This window comes from Erithacus rubecula, assembly GCF_903797595.1.
Source record: "Erithacus rubecula genome assembly, chromosome: 2".
In the NCBI taxonomy this organism is placed as follows: Eukaryota; Metazoa; Chordata; class Aves; order Passeriformes; family Muscicapidae; genus Erithacus; species Erithacus rubecula.
In genome coordinates this window covers 105,389,522-105,408,190 of record NC_136685.1, presented here as the reverse complement: position 1 = coordinate 105,408,190, position 18,669 = coordinate 105,389,522, and the positions used below count along the sequence as shown (strand labels likewise).

The 18,669-nt window shown below is 44.4% G+C and overlaps 1 long non-coding RNA gene across 1 annotated transcript in view; it reads right to left on the bottom strand.

The window, feature by feature from the left end:
* The window catches only part of LOC306797982, a 58,111-nt gene extending 42,655 nt beyond the window's left edge, over positions 1 to 15,456 (bottom strand). The window contains exon 1 of the long non-coding RNA XR_013773253.1: positions 15,381 to 15,456. This is a non-coding gene — a long non-coding RNA (uncharacterized lncRNA). The remainder of the gene's footprint in view (positions 1 to 15,380) is intronic.
* Positions 15,457 to 18,669: the final 3,213 nt, after the last annotated feature.

The following is an 18,669-nucleotide window of genomic DNA, read 5'->3' as shown; positions in this document are numbered from 1 at the left end:
GTGGGGGAAAAAGTATTCATTCCCCCTTGCAATGGGTTAAGCAGCTCTTACCCTTAAGATAAGCTACTTGTGCTAAAATGTCAACAACTGACCTAATTTATTTTAGATATGGAGCAAAAGTGGCCTTTGCTATTAAAGTTTCAGTGGACAGCTTAGAGGAGGATAAAAACCAGAAGAAAATGGATCCCTTTTCACAAAAAGGCACTACAGTATCCTGTCAGTCAATGAGGTTTTTCTGCTTGAGCAACTCCATCTTCCTAAATGATACCAAAGAAGTCCTCTTGGTTTTGAAAGTGACAATCTGAAAGCAGTGTAGAAAGCAAGCCCTTCCTGAGAACTGGTTAAAAATTCAGGGATAAAAATAGCAGCTTTCAGCTTTGACACAGCAGCTATAGCTTGTTCCTGTCAAGGTGGTTTTAAAATAGTATTTCGGGTCACAGCCAGAGAAAGCCCCTCTCAGCTACCATTTCAGAACTCTGCTTGGCTGCTTCCTAATCCCTGTAGCAACAAGAGCAGGCTCCTAAAAATACCCAGCAAAAAATACAGGAGCTCAATCAATCCATTACTTTCAGAATAATATTTGTAGATTCCTCATTTCCCTCTGCGATACCATCACATTTCATCATGAAAGTCAGGTTAAGGTTTTACTTGGCATCTGCACCTCTTGTGGTGAAGGGAATAGAAATTTTGGGCTTCTAACAGCTGTGGAGAAGGGCCTTGAATATTACATCATTTATCAGCAGTGTTTCCAGAAAAAAAGGAAACATTCCATGAAAAGATAATTTACTTGTCTTAATAATGTAAGCAGGAATTAAAGTGGAGAAATCCCTTCTGGCAGGATTTTTGACAGTTACCTTCATTTTCATCCTTGCTGACTGCACACATCCACTTTGAAAATGAATACAGTTTCCACTTCAAAAGGAAAAGAAAACAGGAAAAGAGTGAGAGAGGGAGCCTGTGATGTAAAACTCATCGACTACAATATTTTCTGAGAAGTTTACCTGCTCTAAAGTCCTCAGAGACACCTTGGAGAATATTAGGGAAATGTTTAAGCAGATTCAGTAGGAACACATGTCAGGGTTTGGCTTGAAATAAAATGTGCATTTAGGCAAAGAGAAGTGATGGATCCAAAACTGTAAGAATAGATACACATTAATGACTTTTTCCTAATCAGAAGAATTGGAAATAGTTCAGGAGAAGAGGAAATGGTGACTTGTCAGTTCCCATGTTATCATTACTGCTGCTGTCAGTGGCAGGACCAGTTTTCTCTGCTCCCATGGGATCCCTTCTGTGCCAGGTTCTGTGTGAGCACAGAAACCCAGAGGCAAATTACCAGCAAGTCAAAAGGCATTTTTGGATGGGAGGCCCCTTCTTGCACCAGGAGAACCAAAGGCCAGGGAGGCTAAACCTCATTCTCCAGCCTAACGAGGACCAGACTAAATCTTGCAGGGAAAATGTCCACAAGCAAGTGGGATAAAACAGGTTCCAGGCTGGATATAACTCAACACAGCACAAGTCAGCTGGTGATTCCTGAATAAGTAACAGTGAAGCAGGTCCCACTGGGGACTGACCCTGGCTACCTTCATTGATGCTCCTGCCCATCTGAGTCTTCAACTTTTTGGGTAGAGTGAGAACTTAGGGCATGATTTCTCAGCTGTTTTTCAATTTCCAGTAAATCCAAGGTGCTTATATGGTTTAAAATTTATAATTTGGTAATTTCCAATATTGGTTAGAATGAGAGATTTCCATCCATCATTTCCACCCACAAACTTGTTCATGAATGCATCTCAAAAAGAGAAAAAAATGTCCTCAAGTCATACTGAAACCAACTGCTACTGAGTAAAGGTGGCTGGGGTAGAAAGCCTGCCATGTAACACACTTAAATAAAACAATGATGTCTGCACAGTGTTTTTAATTATTTTTTAAAATCCAAATATTTTTTGCAGACCTGCATGTTAACTCAATCACTCAGGGTGAGCTGGTACAAACTTATCCCTGAAACTATTATAAGGTATGCCAGAACGACACATTCAAAAATCCTTGCTTGGCCGCTGAGGGATGAGATTGCCTTACCAATTGCAAATTTGAAATAAAATAGATTTATGCTTTGCTGGTCTCTCCAGTGCATGTTTTCAAACCTTTCTGTGCAACCACAAGGAACAGAACCCCAAATATAGAAGCACCATTAGACAGATCAATTTATCAGGATCCTGAACTGATTTTGTCAGACACAGAGCTTGGCTTCCTACCCAGGGCACTGCCAAGCTCTAAAACAAGTTTCTGACAGCTCCTCAGAGGTGGTGGAGAAGAGAGGGTGTTTCTGACCCCAGAAACACTGTGTTACCTCAAAGCCACAAGGGCCCAAATAGGGAGCAAGAGCCCTGGGAGAGAGAAGAGAGGGGCAGGGAGATGAAGGCACAGGGACCTCCCCAATCACAGTTTCCAGGCGAGCTAGGAAGCTGTACTGGACTATTTTAATCCCCTCTTAAAGTGGAGGCTGCAAAATATAAGATCCTTTAACAGAGACAGCTGATGTAACACAGGACTGGAGTCCCTGGGTTCACTTAGAGCACCAGATATTGAGCTCAGAACACAGCAGACATGTCACAGCCTGAGGAGCCACAGGCAGGAGGTGGACACCTCCACAGGCTGTCTGGAGTCCAGGCCCACAGGGCTAGAGGGATAAAGATCTTTTCCCCAGTCTGGATGGCTCTCCCTATTTGAGCAGCCTCATCCAGCTCCCCAGTGAGACCCCACAGCCCCAGCACAGTCAGCAGCAGCAGCATCACTCCCCTCCCCTGGGAGTGGGGCTGGAACGGAAACCCTACGGGCTCCTCCCAGGTTTGGGATGAGGAAGGGTGACCAGCTCTGTGTAGTTTAACCAATGCACAATCCCCTGCACAGAAGCCCTTTATGTGCAATCAATGAACCACTGGTTGTTTCAAATCTCAAACAAAATAGAGGAGAGTTTTGATTGTGGTTTCAAAAGAAAACTGGAAGAAACATTGGAAGGGGAGCAGATCTCACCCAAGGAGATCCGTGTGAGTGCTGGGATTAACACACTGCTGCCAGTTCCTCCCGAATACTGACAGCTTTGTCACATCCAGTTTCACTGCATGATTTTAAACATTCAGAGCTCCTTGAGGGTTTTAAAAAAAATAAAAGGCCAGTGTGAAGTGACCTATGTGACATGGTTTCTGTGTCCAATGCTAGAAGCAGAGGATAAGGATAGGTTTAAGGGATGCTCAGCAGCATTTCCAGCAGCAATGTGGATTTACAACCTACTTGAAAAACTCCTTCCAGCTCTCTTTACCCACTCCCATTTTCCCCTATATAAATGATTTCTAGCAAATCACAGCCTCCACTCTCCTCCCCTTTCTGAAGGGCTGGGATCCAGCTGGAAGCTGGTCCACTGGGAAATAAAATGAGGAAAGGAGTAAGCTGGCAGCACAATCCCTTGGCAGCTGGTGCTGGAGACAACACTCCCCTCTAATTCACAACATCACAGAGTTCAGATTTCAAGGGAATGGCTGTCTCATTTCCTGCCAAGGCACCTTGCAATGGCACAGCACTGCCCTACCAGGATGTTCCAGCAGCCAAATCCTCCACAGCACTTTGATGGACCTCAGCTGACAAAGGAATGGCTTTACACTGCTGTGCAAAGCCTCCTCAGATAACTGCTATCTGCAACATAAACCACCATCAGCTAACAAGGACTAGCTGTTCCCAGCACAGCTGAGATTTTACTTGAGGTATTTACACTGCTCTTTGCCATAGATAAGGAATTATGATAAGAATTCAAGAGATTGTGTTAAAAAAAACATACCAAAAAAAAAAAAAAAAAAGCACATAACGAGGCAGTTTACAAACTCAAGAGGTTTCTCAGGAAGAACTGGGTTAAAAGGTAGTTTGGGTGTCCTAAAAGCAAGGGCTGGGACTTCTGAGTCTGGGTTGTCTGCCTTCCAGTTCCTTGAGAGACTCTGGACAATCCATTTAACTCTGGACCATTGAATCTACAGTTCTGAGACTGGAAATTAGAGAGCAGTGATTTAAGAAATGGTTTCATAGTAACAAAGTCTCATTCTATTGACACAAGGCTGTTTCATAGATGGAATTTCAAACTGAAATCCTTCTTCTGATGTCCACAATAGGTTCTGAGATAATTCACTGCAGAAAACCCTGCAGGGCTGAGTGGAATTGCTGAGGGTTTTGGGTTCCTATCAGGGAATTGGGAGGACACCAGGTTTCCTCAATCTTGTACCTCTAAGAGCATCCTCAGTGAACCTCCCTGCTGTAAGACTCCCAGGGAATCCCAAAAAGACAGGATATTTAAGACCACCTTACTGTTTTGTAAAATTGAAGACAGAAAAGTGGTCACTACTATGGAGGCATTTAGAAGATCCTGAGGATCTATTCCTTCAAAACAAAACATAATCAAAACCAAAGTAAAACCCCCAAAAACCCCCAAACAACCTAAGCTCAATCAGTCCCTTCCCTGCAAGCAGTTGGCATGACTTGATTTTTGCAAAAGGTGCAGATGGTTTCTTGCCCACTACATTTAGAAAACACTATTTTAATCTTGAATCAGAATGAAAACTTAAGAACAATATTTAAACAAGGCAGCATTTCAAGTAGAACAGATACTCCAAACTCAACCAGCTGCAGCCAGGCCTGAACAGAACCCTGGGGCAGAGCTCTCCCCATCCCTCCTGGCTGAGGTCCACAACTACTGTGGGAGCCATCTGCTCCATGGAAAGGTGTGGAGCAAATTCTGCTCTTCTGCTTCCTCCTTACACAGCAAGGAAGTAATTTAGCTCCCAAGTGCTTGTCTGATCTTGGGAAGGTGCTAATTTTAATATGATTCCTCCTCTTTGCAGGCCTTTGCACCTCTGCTTTCATGGTGGAGACAGCATCAGCTGTCCCTGGTGACAGGTACAGGGATAACACGTGGTTCCTGTCCTTGTGTCCTTGGGAGAGACACCTGGACACTGCCTGGCACCAGGGGATCTTGCTTTTGGTTGGAGCACCTGTGAGCAGCTCTTGCAGTAACTGTGTGACATCTCTCAAACACAGATGATGTTGACTTTCCAGAGTGCTCCCACCCCAAAGCTGCACACTGATTTTAAGATTATGACATCACCCAGGGCCAAACCACCAGTGTGGTATCCAAAGGCTCACTTTGGCCTTGAAGGAGCCTGCAATTTCAAGCTCAGCCTCTCTGACCCAAGTGCTTTGCAGTGAGCAGTAGCAAAGCAAATACTCCTGTTTTTACTGTTAGTGCAAAGAAAACTCTGCTTTTCAGGGGTTTGTGCACTAAGCAGATCAGATCATATTTCTGTGACTCCACCCCACCTTTTCTTTTTCACAATGATATTGCCATTTCTTTGGAGAATATTTAATTGCAGAAGGGTTCAACAGACCCTCCCCACTCAGAGCCCTGTTTGCAAGTGTCAACCCCAACTTGGAGTTCAACCCTCAGTCAGCAGAGCAGTAAAGCTGGCAGGCTTAAGTACTACAGGAATGCTAACATGGCAGATCTGAGAGAGTTAATTTGGCCAGAATGCACTCTAGTAATGTTTATGTTTTAGATAAAGTGCCTACAATGTTGCAGCTTGCCCTTCTGACCCCATTTCCTCATTCGTGTGCAGCTCAGAGAAAGTGATACTTAATTCCAAATCTTTGCTTTTATTAGCTCCCAGAGAGGGATAGGATTTCATCCCAGCCTTATCTCTGTTATAAACATCCTGTTACCATTCATATCAGGGGGATATCTTTGGAAAAATGATTAAATACTTTTCTCCAGACACAAACAGCATCCCCCAATTGATTCTGCACAGTTGGGGCTGATTTTGCACGTGTGTGTGTTGTCAAACAACACGAGCCCCAGGGTTCCAGAAGGGGAGAAATTTTACAGGCAAGTGTGAAAACTCGTGGGGCTCTTCTGTGAAATCCTGATATCTGTGCATTTAAGAGCTCAGTGCTATATCTAGACCCAGCTTAGCCAGAGAGGTCAAATTCTTCATTTTACCTTTTACTAAGTGTGCTGCAAGCCACCTCTGATTGCATAAGTCATGAGCAAGCATGACATAAGTGCTGGTGCTTTTCCAGCTGGTTTCAGGATTGAATCAACTTGCACACATTCTTGCAGTAGCATTAACAATATTTACTGTGCATTTCTAAGGTAATTTTCAATTAAGCAAACAAAATGATGAAGCACTGTGTACTCAAGGCAGCTGACTCCTGAAAAGCCCCTTCTTCCCACCCCACAGGTGACCACCACACATCACTGCTCAAAAGCAGCAGCTCTTCAGCCAAGGCACATTCCCAAACTTGAAGCTCACAGAAGGGAATGAAAGAACAAGTCTCCCCAGGCTGTCCAGCAATACACATGGGTGGTACTTCTAGAACCCCTGCTCTGTGCATCTCAAAGGACTCAGATCAAGAAAGGCTTCACCACAGAATGGTCTGGGTGGGAAGGGACTTTAAAACTCATCTCATTCCAACCTCCCTGCCATGGGCAGAGACACCTTCCCCTAGACCAGGTTGCTCAGAGCTCTATCCAGCCTGGCCTTGAACACTTTCAGGGATGAGAGAACCACCACTTCTCCAGACAATCTGTTCCAGTGTCTCATCACCCTCATAAGCAAAGAATTTCTTCCTAATATCCAATCTAACCCCACTTTCTATCAGTTTTAAGCCGTTCCCATTTGTCCTGTCATCACATGCCCTCACAAATAGTGCTGGGGAGGCTAAGGCTTGGAGGAGACTCTGGATGTGCCTGAAGAGAGTTTGTGAAAGACAAAGAGCTGATAACATCCTGCACTTAGCACAGGGCAAGGCTGGATACTTTAGCAGTGCAAGGATGGGGTTTTCTTATGCCACAGTTGCATTTTCCTTGTGCAGTTCATGGAGATGGAGAGGAGAAGGTGTGATGGGACAAGCCCTCATGGCTCTCTCTGCTGTGGCTGTAGCCAGTGCTGACACACCAGCTCCTTGTGACATCTTGCCAGCTCAGTGTCTAGCTCTGCACCCACCCTCCAGTTCCTTGATACAAGCCATAAAACCCCATACATCCAGCACTCAACCCTTGGATTCCCTCATTCAGAAGCACACTGTCAGTGTCACAAAGGGCGGGTAGGAAGCCAGTTCTCCATGACTTTCCACCAGAGCTGAGTGCCAAATTATGCTCTTTTTGAGCTAGAAAACAGATATCCTGCCCAACTAAACCCCTGGATTTCCAAACATGCTCAGCAGGCAGCATGCTCCTCGATGAGGAGCCATGGTTCTGCTCCACATTCCCCAGCACATAACTGCAAACACTTCCATATGGCAGAGAGTGCCTGGAGCTGGGGCTCAACCCAGCTCCCCACCAAAATACACCCAAATTCTGAAAACAAACAAACTCAGGTCTATGTGACTTGTAAAGGGCAGGCTGAGTATTAACATATACATGGAATTTGGGGTAAAAAAGAAAAAAATGCTTCCATTTTGCATGGAAGTTCAAAAGGAATTTTTTTAATTTACTAGGATAAAAGGAGACATATCTCACATTGGAATTCTTTTTTAACAAGTTAGGGAAGATACACAGAAAACACCACCAACAAAATATTTTCTTCCACATTCTGTAATTAACTTCTAATTCCTTTTAACTTTGGAAGTTTGACTAAACACAGTAATTTGGTAATTTAGTAAAAACAAAATCTCAAAGTGAAAATTTTAAACAAAAACTGAATTTTACATGGAAAGTTAGTTCCTGCTTCTTTCTTTCTTTTCTGTCCAAGATTGAAAGATATGAACTAAAACCGAACATTTTTCAGGATTTCTTTCTCTTCTCTTGCTGGAGGCTGTAATAAATCAAGCAGACTTTCAATTTCATCTTTTGATTTTAACAGCCTTTGTACCTAATTAAATAACACACCCTCCAGGGGACAAAAAGAGGGAATAGTTCCTCTGTTCTCCATCCCTTTCAGCCTTTCCTTCTGGGAGAAGCAGAATGAGATGCCTTGTGCAACAGGGGATGATCGTGACCAGGGAAAAGTCTTTTTGCCTTGCAACATCACTCCATGGCCTTGCTCAGATGGCAGGAGAACTATGGGGCCACAGCAGCACCAGCTCATCCCACAGCCCCCAGCACTGCACATCCCAGTCTCCTGGATCACCTGGAAAGGGTCATGATCAAGCAACTAAAAAAAAAAAAACAACTTATTCATGGCTTGTACTCAAGGAACCTTTCCTAGGAAGAGCCTCCACATAGGCACAAATAACAATGGAAATGGAGCCTTTTGGGATCACCACCAACAGATCCAGTCTCCTCAGGAGGAGGACAGGTAAAGTGGCTTCAGAAGGTAGAGACAGGCTCAGAGGGGTGCACAGGGCACCCATTTATCTCCCCAGCAGCCACTCCTCCTGTCCCCAAGTGGGGCTAAGCTCCCCCAGCAAACACCACTCATTTCCCTACTTGGTCCTCAGCCAGACAATTTTGCCTCCCAGTCATGTGAACTTTTCAATTTGAGATTCTTACAAGCTGAGCTTACATGAAACTGTTTCCTGAAACTAAGTGTTCCCATTCCCTCTCCACCCCACCATTCCTGCTAGAGCAAAGCCAGGCTGTTTATTGATCAGCCAACAATAAAGAAAGGCCCAGAAAATCTGATGCATCCTTTAAAAGCTGGGGAGACAGTCTCCTATCAGGTTTGCTCAATTTAACTACATTCCCCTCAAACATTACATCCCTTAATGTGTATTTAAACAGGTCTTAACCTCTTGGGTACATTTTCTAATGACCTTTGTTTTAACCCAGAGCATTCACTGGTGCAAATGAGATGCTGTGAGCCATGTGTGAGTCATGAGTTTTACTGAAGTGAGAACTGGATCACTGATTCCAATAAAAACCAGATCAGTTCCTATATCTTTACTTCCAAAAGCCAGCCTGCCTGCTGCTTTTACCATGGCTGGATATAAGAAACATGACATTACATCGCAGCATGTTGGGCAGAAGAAAATCAGATATGAAATTATTTATTTCACTGGGGACCAGGACACTCCATTAAGTAGAAATCTCTTCTGAAGGAAGGTGAATGGCAGTGGAAGGGTGTTGATGGTTGCTGCTAGATACAGCACATCAGGGGGCCTGGCTTATGGGATGAAGATTCACCATTAAATCCAGACACTGTGTGCATCATCCCTGCCTGCAGCCCAAGGAGCAGCTCTGCCATGACAGCAGGGGAGAAAAGAGCCAGGAGAATGTGAGGTCAGAGAGTAAAGTAATACAGATCTGGTTATGTCACAGATGGTGGAACCTCACCTGGAATAACATGTGAACATCTGCTTGTTCTTTCCCTAAGATGAAGCATATTGGAAGGAATTAGAGACACAGAGGGTATAAACTAAGTGAAAACTAGAAGAATGCAGTCAAAAGACCAGAGAATGTTTAAAAAGAAAAGTTCTTAAACTCATCACATCTGCTAAAAGCAGTACTTTCCCAGGGATGGTTGTTTCTTATTTTAATATTACTCTTTGAGAAAATAAAACCTTTGTCCTAGAAAAGGACAAACAAACTTTGCTGAACTTTTCAATAATTTTTTAAACTGAAGAACTTTACAAACTGAAGCCTGACTGTTTAAGACCAAACCAGGTCTCCAAAGCAGTTTCTAGGTGCATTTTCTAGGCAGGTATTTAATTTTAATTTGTTTAACTGGGACTTAAACATCCACTTAAGCCTGGGCTTTTCCTGGACTTGGTGACTACATCTCCTCAGTCTCACCAAGAGACTCACCAGCTGCTGCTAAGTTTGACCAACTCAAATGACAAAAGGATTGCTGGAGGTCACCCCCACCTTCACAGAGAGCCTCAGCCCAGCTTTCTCCACAGTAACTGCCCTCCTTCCATGGTAATGCTGATTCCAGTCAAGAATACACAAAGGTTTCCAAACAGAGCTTACACCCACTTATTTAAAAAAACCAAACACCTTTTTCCAGTTTAATATTTGGTCTCTGATCCACCTCTTCCCTATATTTTCTCAATAAGAATGTTTTGGTATTCAAGGAGCTGTCAGCATGGGTTGGAAATGCTGAGACCTGACATTTCTAGATTAAATGTCAACCAGATGTTTGTACACTTCCCTCATGAGCCCTTCAAGAGGCTTCAATTTGGTATTGTGTTTCATTACTAGGGAAAACCCAAGTTCATGCCTTCAGTTGGAGTGAAAGGGATTCAGTGCCTCAGGGGAAGAGAGAGGGAAGAAGAAATGACAGGTACCTGAGCAATAGGAAATACTAATCCAAATTGCAATACACAATAACTGGTATCTATCTTTTCTTTTTCTCTAATGTATTTGAAGCCTGACTGAAATAAATTGGATTTGATTCTAGAAACTATTTTTATATAATACAAACATTTTCCCTCAACCACTGAAGCAAAGGAAATGTGGAATGGGACATTGCCCTTCCCTTAATCCTTTCACTCTCAGTGCCAGAGGTGGCACTGCTCCTGACAATGGAGAGTGGGATCCAGAGGAAAAACTGAAAGGAGATTTATTCATGAAAAGAGAAGAGACAAGGGCACAGTGTTGGAGCTAGAACTGTTCTAAAGCCCCTACCTGAGACACAGGAGAACTCTCATTTCTTTGTGCAACTTAGCCAGAGAGAAGCCTCTTCTTGACATAGCCCTCTTCTATGTAAAATGGGATTTATAGGAAGATTTTTTTCTGTTTGCTGTGCCTCGTATGGTCTTCACAGCCAGGGCCTCACCCTTACTATGCTTTTCCCATGTACTGCAACAGGGTCTCAGGCCGAGATGGGAGCTCTAGGTGCCAATGTAGTCAATAAATAAGGACATAAATAATACAGTTACAACATGTGGCTGAGAACTGGCTCCCATCCCAGAAATTCAGAGTGAACTTTCCTGGTTTTGTTGGTTTAGTTTGATTCTAGTTTCTTGGACAAATTAACAATTTTTTAAACTGCATTTTCAGTCTTATAAAATAAATCAACAGGGAGACCTGGACAATGAATGGGCCTCACAAACATCTCCAAGAGGCAAGGAAAGAGACAGTTAAGGGCTGTTCATAGAGCAGGCAGGATCAACACTCCCTCCCAAACCAGATCCCTCACTTACAGCTGCATCCAAATTCCAGAATCCACATTTTTTGGATCAAGCATATCTATAGAAAAAAAGGCATTAACACATGCACACGCCCTGCTAGAGTTAAGGCTTGTGGCAAAGGCCAAATTCTTCTTCTCCACATACAACAAGCTCCAAAAGATGCTGTTAGAAGTAAGACTCCCAAAACATCCCCATTGGAGCAAACATTCAGCAAGAAGTGAACACCTCCACAGCCTCCCAATTCCCCCTCCATGAGCACAGTGCAAGCCCCGTTGATCAGCTGAGAGCTGATTCCTAACCCACAAAGGCACAGGCAAGAATTCCCACTGAATTTCATTACTGAGAACAAGGAACAATTCCACAAGACAGCCTGGAAGCTGTGGCACAGTGGGACCATGATGAGAGCCTGGCCTTGCACACTCATGCTGCTGAAATAAATTGGGCGAAATCCTGGCTGAGATGAAGTTGGTGGCAGAATTCCCATTGATTTCAGGCAGGTCCAGGATTTCACCCATTATATTTTTGAATGTCAGGGCACCAACTGAGTACCAGATCTCATTCCAGCCTCCCAGGTCTGTGTGGAGCCACTTGTCAAGGTTCAGTGACTACTCCAGAGCACCAATGCATTCCCCAGCAGGCTCACAAGATGCTGGTGAGCTTGGGGGAGGTGAGCAGGTTGGAGGACTCTCCATAAATGTGTCATCCAAAATGGAACAGAAGGAGAAATCTGATAACTCAGAGCAACTCCTGTGTTACTCTGCTTGGTGGGGAGCAGCAGGGACACTGCTGAAGGCTTTTGAAAACAAAAATACTTCATCATTGCAAAGGCTGGGAGACTCATTGTCCTGTCTGAAGGCTCTTTTGACAGCACAATGGCATCTGAAGAGAACAGATAGAAGAGATGCTCAGCACAAGATATACTGAAGGGAATAACAAAGGGAAATGAAACCCAGGCAATCAATCCATCTGCACTGTTATAGAACAATCCCATGGTAGTCTTTGCAAGAATCCAAAGATTGGGAAAGTGCTAAAGTCAGTTTATTATCCTCTGGCAAAACCACACAGGTTTATCCATGTCCTGCTGAAGTCAGTGAGGGTGATTTAGGTGCCACAATCAGAGCATGTAGATTTAATGTATTGGTTTGCCATTCACTTAAAGCTAAAACACCTCCTAGGAAGATTCTCTAAGTCATACACATATTCACTGCTGAAGACATGTTGGGAAACATCTGCTTAGAACCAATTTTAGGTGACAGCTGTTCTCTGGGGAAAACTGCTACTGGACCTGCTTGAAAGCAGCAGATGGAAAACACAGAATTTGGGTTTGCTAACAAGATACAAGAGAAAAGTAAACCAAGAGTATAATTTTCTCCCAATTAAGCCAGTTTAGCAGCTGGCCATGTCACCTACAGAATAAATACTTTTGTCTTTATGATCCTATTCTAGGATTTGAAGCGAAAACTGAATGTTTGGTTCAAGTGTAACAGGAAAAGTATTGCCAGAGATGAAATCCAGCATCTAAACTGCAAACCATACACCTCATAGTTCACATCCCTGGAATGAAGAATATTAAACATATCCCCAAGTCTTCCTCATTCCTAAACATAAAAATTTAACACCTACCAACTTAGACAACAGCAAGCCTTGAATGAGCCATGACCTGGTCTCTCATAGAAGAATCCAGACTTTGCTTCAAAAAATAAATTCTTTCTAGTTACCAAAACTCACAGCTATTTAAATAGCACCAACTGCATAACCACAGATGAATCTTCACTATTTGGTGCATACTTGAACAGGTATATGCTGTCTGATTCTGTTTACAAATAATTAGAAGCCCCACCTGTAAAATCTGCCTTGGTGAATTTACATTGCTCAAATGGTTTTCTCCAAAACCAACTTCTTTTGTAGTGTTGAGGCCTGAAGTCAAAAAAGTTCTACATGTTTATAATCAACAACTCCCAAGACCTTATACAATATACAATCACCTTAGTCCAACACACACACAGGCAAGAACATGCAGAATCAGAAATCATCTTGCAAGGTGGGAGATGCTGGAATGCTAATAGATATAACCAGAAAAGACATTCCAGTGTGTTAAAATTATTCATAACACTGGAACGATTCTGTGCTCCCCAGAACTACAAATAGTTAACAGTGGAGGAAAGGATGGTTGTTCAAATGAACCAGTAACAACCTAGCACTCTTAGACCCAGGAAAACTAATGGTGAGAAACACTTCACAGTTCCCTCCACCCCTGAGGTGGATTCTTTGCAGTTGGTGCTTGTTAGAAGCACCCTGTGTGTGTCAATCTCTCTCCTGAGCTTCTGGCATAAAAACAACAAACAACCCACAAAACCCCAACACAAGTCTCAAACTACACACATCCATCCTGTCCTAACACAGGGATAAAGGCACCCAGCTAAGTGGGAACAGCACAGGAAATGCAGGTGTGTGGCTGGATGCAGATTCCTCTGCAGATTTTGGCTCAGACATGTCATGGAACAAGCTTTGTGTGACCACAAGTCCTCCTAAGTTACAGAGATGGTGCTCACAGTTGCAAAATAATTGTGCACACAGCAACAAAAATATGCATCTTTTGGAGTACCAGCTGAAAGAAAAAATATCCCTTATGAAACTTACTCCCCTTGGGTTAGCTGAGGTGAGTTTGTCAGGAAGAGAGAGAAAAAAACACTTCAGGAAGAAATAGTTGAGCTGTTTTCAAAACTGATTTTGTTTTTAAAGAGCAAAACACCCTCCACAGAAGTATCCCTACAAATTACATTTGTTCAGGTTTACAAATTAAATTAAGAAGAGAGTTGTAACTCCCAGCAGGTGGTGAGGACACCTGGTGTTACTGGTGCACAGACACCCCAATCCCTATTCAGCAGGGCCCTGGGTGATGGTGCAGAGCAAACCCTGGTAACACATGGCCTTAAGCCCTCACCACCTGTAATAGTCAGGGAAGCACCACTGTTTGCAGCTTATCAATAGAGAAATTAAACAGGAAAAATAATAACTTATTTGTGGTCAAAAACAGAGTTCATGGCAAAAACAAGAGCAACACCCAGCCCCACTATTGCTCATCAAATTGTCTCTACCACCAAAGACAAATGCTTTCTGCATAGGGAAATAACTCAGGTGCCAGACCTGTGTCCACACAAAATCCATCTCTTTGCACTATCTGTACAAATACAGCGAAGCATATTCCTCAGACATATATTTCCTGCATTTAAGACACAGTATTGAAACACAGGCCTCCCCCAAGTTCATTCCAGCTGCTGAGGTAAAGCTCTGTCTGGAGACATCAACTCAGCCAGGCAAACTCCTTTTCACACCAATATGCCACCAAAGCACCCCTTAGTCTAAGATTAGACTTGCCAAGAGTGTGTTGCCCCCTTTACCTTCACCTCAGAAGAAACCCCCAGCACAGCTGGCACAAGGGCTGGTGACCCCCCTCTACAGCACTGTACCTCGAGCCCCAGGGCTGCTGCACACTCTGGTGCCAGCTCAGGCCAGGTGCTCAGGCTCTCTCCAGGAGCCAAAAGGAGCAATGGCTGCAGGAGCTGCTGCAGATGGCTGTGAGGGCACAGCACTCCCTGCTGGGGTCAGTAATTGCCTTAACACAGATCACCTGGGGCAGTTAACAGGCGCCAGCCTCGCTGCTGGTTTCTCAACTGCTCTGAGAGCAGCTGCTGAATAACCCCAGGTTGGGCCTTGGGGACGTTTGTTCTGCTGGGCTGGACCCTGGGCATTTGTCCCAAAGGCACAGCAGCACAGCTGGTGGCAGAGCTGTTCCTTCAGCCTGCTCAGGTGCAGTGAGAGCCCCGGACCCCTGAGTGGGCTGGCTCTGCACAGAGTGCACAGGTGCTGCTCATGAGAGCAGAAAGGAGCCAGACACCACAGACCTGCCTCCCTCTCTGTGTGCTTTCCTAGGCACCCACCTGGATTTGGGCTTTGGAGGGGGCCTTGAGTGTCCCACAGAAACTCCCTTCTGAAACGCTGTTTTCATACAAACAAAAAAGTGAAAGCCTTCTAAAATGACCTTCCAATAAAACACCAAAATATTAAAATAACAGAATTGGCTAGAAAAAAATGCCATTATGTTGTGTGTTTGACCTGAGTTCATACGTTAACCACTTAACAAGTTTCAATTTTAGATCAGTGTGCTTGAAAACCACTGATAACTTTTTCCTTCACATTTTTAGAAACAAAGCTCCTCCCATGTTAGTTACAGATCAACCTAAACAACATGGCAAAATGTATGTGTTAAAACATACCTGCTGTAGCTCCACAACAAAACTCACCACCTCCTGCTGAGCTCCAGGAATCCTTTAAGATGTTATTGAGCACTCATGACCTGTCAAAATACAAAATGCCCTCAGAACCTCTAACACTGACTATTTGTGCAGTAGATCACTGTACATCAGTATTTCTGGATATGCTTTGTCTGTCCACTCTCTACTTGTTTGGAGCAGAGAGTAAGCAAAATGAGATGGTTTAGGCAGATGCTAACATGCCCTGAACTAGGCTTAAAGTCTTTGGACAGTAAAATACTCTTTATTTATAGTGTAGTGCTTCTTTCACAGTTCAGGCATAGTTCAGTCCCAGTCATATAAATAATACTCTGACTATTATAATAGAAAAAAACCAGTGTATAGACCTACTTATTACACCAACCAGATAAGCCCTTTAAGGTCAGGGTAATTTATGGACTACGCTGGAACGTTTATGGGCTAATTAGGCAGAGCTACAATGATAATGAATTTTATGGACACTGAAAAAGCCCTGCAGATGAGCAGCCTGGCAAAGCACAGAATGTCACACAGCTTTGAAGACCATTCATCCAGTGGTAGTAAAATATGGCTCTGTGGGAGCTGGGGCTGTGCCGGCAGCCAAAGCAGCGCTATAAACAACTCCTGCCCCCCAGACAGATGGGAGCTGGGAGCCCCTGCAGCTCATCCTCAGCCACTGCTCTTGACTGGTTAATATGAAAATATTACATTTGTTTGGATAACAAATAGTTGCCACCAAAGCACAAAGGCACTAGTCCAGCAAAGCAGGATTGATGCGTTCCTAATATTTGTGTCTTTCCAGAGCAAACCAGATCCTTCCTGAGATAAAAACCCACTACTTCAACCCTGATTTTATGGGGATTGAAATTAGTCAAGAAAGGTAGGAGAGGAGAGGAGAGGAGAGGAGAGGAGAGGAGAGGAGAGGAGAGGAGAGGAGAGGAGAGGAGAGGAGAGGAGAGGAGAGGAGAGGAGAGGGGAGGAGAGGAGAGGAGAGGGGAGGGGAGGGGAGGGGGGGGGGGGGGAGGGGGGGGGAGGGGAGAGGAGGGGGGGGGGGGGGAGGGGAGGGGAGGGGAGGGGAGGGGAGGGGAGGGGAGGGGAGGGGGAGGGGAGGGGAGGGGAGGGGAGGGGAGGGGAGGGGAGGGGAGGGGAGGGGAGGGGAGCTGGTAAATTTTCAGGGACAACCTTCTTCAAACTCAAGAATTGTCCATGCCAACAGTCTGAAAATAATGGCAGCAGGAGCCTGCATGGAGGAACACAGAACTCCTGACAAAACTGAGCCATAAAAAGGAAGCATACAAGAAGTCCAAGTAATTACAGGTGACCAGGAATACAGTGGGTGACCAGACACTGGAGCAGGATGCCCAGAGAGATTATGGAGTCTCCACCCATGCAGGAACAGGAACCCTGGGAGGCCCTGGGAAACTGCTCCAACTGTCCCTGCTCAGAGTGGGGGAGGGACAGGATGGTGTCCAGGATTGTGGCACTGATGCTCAGAGGGTGCTGAGCTGAGCTGTGTGTGAAATGCCACCTCACTGGTGTGCCCTACATCCCTGAGTCACAGCAGGTGGGGAGGTGCCTCCATCCCTTCATGCCCAGAGCCCTCTCAGAAGGGTCAGTGCTCATGGCTTGTTTTCTCCCAGCTGCAGACAGACACAGGTGGGAATGCCCTGCCCTTTGCACAACCATCCCATGGTCAGAGCTCTCAGCTGCATGTGGGAGTGTTCATGTATTTTACAATAAACAACCTTGGCATAAAACAAACCAAAACTAAACGAAACCCAAGCAAAATAATTTTGAAAACTGGGATGAGAGGCCAGGAACCCTACCTGCCAGCTGGATGCCCTGAGTGCTGTTAGAGAACCTTTCTTCCCAGGGTATTCTCCTCCTTGTAGCTCTCTGAATCCCCAGTCTGATCTGAACAGAAGCCCTTGACTGTGCCAGCCAAGCCTGTAACCCCAAAGCCATGCAATGCCATAAACAGAAACAACTGGACATCTCAAAGACTCATCTAAAAGACTCTGCAATACATATGTCAACTTTCCTGTAGTTGTTTTTTCTGATTCTGTTTCCCTGCTTTGCTTTACAGCTCATCTCAGCATGAAAGCAAACAGCTCAGAGACCCCTAATCCCCTCACTGCTGCTCCTACATTGTTATCTCAGGGCAGAAGATCTGGCTTTGCAGCCACACATTGCATGTCACACCTCAGAATATTGATTTAGCAACAGCTTCCTCTGATTTATGGCTGCAAGTGACATTAGAAGTGGTTCCTGTACAAAAAATACCTGATAAAATGTGGCATAGTCAGTAGAAATTAATTTAAAGCTACTAAACCTGCCGTGTGAATAGTCCTGTGCTTCTAAGCTAAGCACACTCTGGGGTTTAAAGGTATTTAAGCAGGACTCAGCTCTTTGCTGCCCAGTATCTCAGGAGGTGCTATTAAAGGTATTTGACCAACCAAAATTGTAAATTGAAGGTAAATATGATTTTCAAAAGCTCCTCAAATATTACTTTTGTTACTCTCAGTAGGAGTTAGTACCCAGATCAACACAGACCTGAGAGTGTTTCCTCCTACTGAGTGAGGAGACTTCAATCCTGAAAAGAACTGGCTTTGAAAGCTCAAAGACTTCATCCTGGGAAGGATCTTAGGTGCCTTCTGGAAATCTTCCTCTGCCCAGTGAGGAAAGGTGGTCTTCAGCCTTAGCAGCATTGAGCAGGGAATATCCAAATATGTGACTTAGGGGCTTGGAATAGGCTTTCTGAAGAGAAAACACTCACTTTGACCTAAAATCTGGACTCTTTGGGACAGGAACTTTGGGCCTGCTAATTCATTTCAGTGCCTGACACAGCTAATTAGAGAGAGGAAAATCAGATGGGAACTATCTCCCCCAGCACAGACCTTTGCATCTGAATTCACCTTCTAACCTGAGTTCATGGCCAAACAGAGATGCTTTTTTAGGGCTGATTCCTTTGTCCCATTTTAGGGTGAGCTCTGGGCACAGAGCCCATTTCTCTGCCCCAGGAGCACCAGAGGGACTGGTTCCCATGTGGCTCTGAGCATCAGCCTCTGCAGGTGGATAAATTTAGGTGAGAAAAACCCTCTCCCTCCTGAAGGGATATCCCATTGAAATCATGCAGGGTTAGCTACCTCCACGCTCTGGATATCCCTCCAGTTTGTGCTATTGATTTATATATTTATTAATATACACTAATTAATATACACATTAGTATATGACCTTTTGTCTTTGTAAGCATCTGCTTGGGGTTTGATTTATT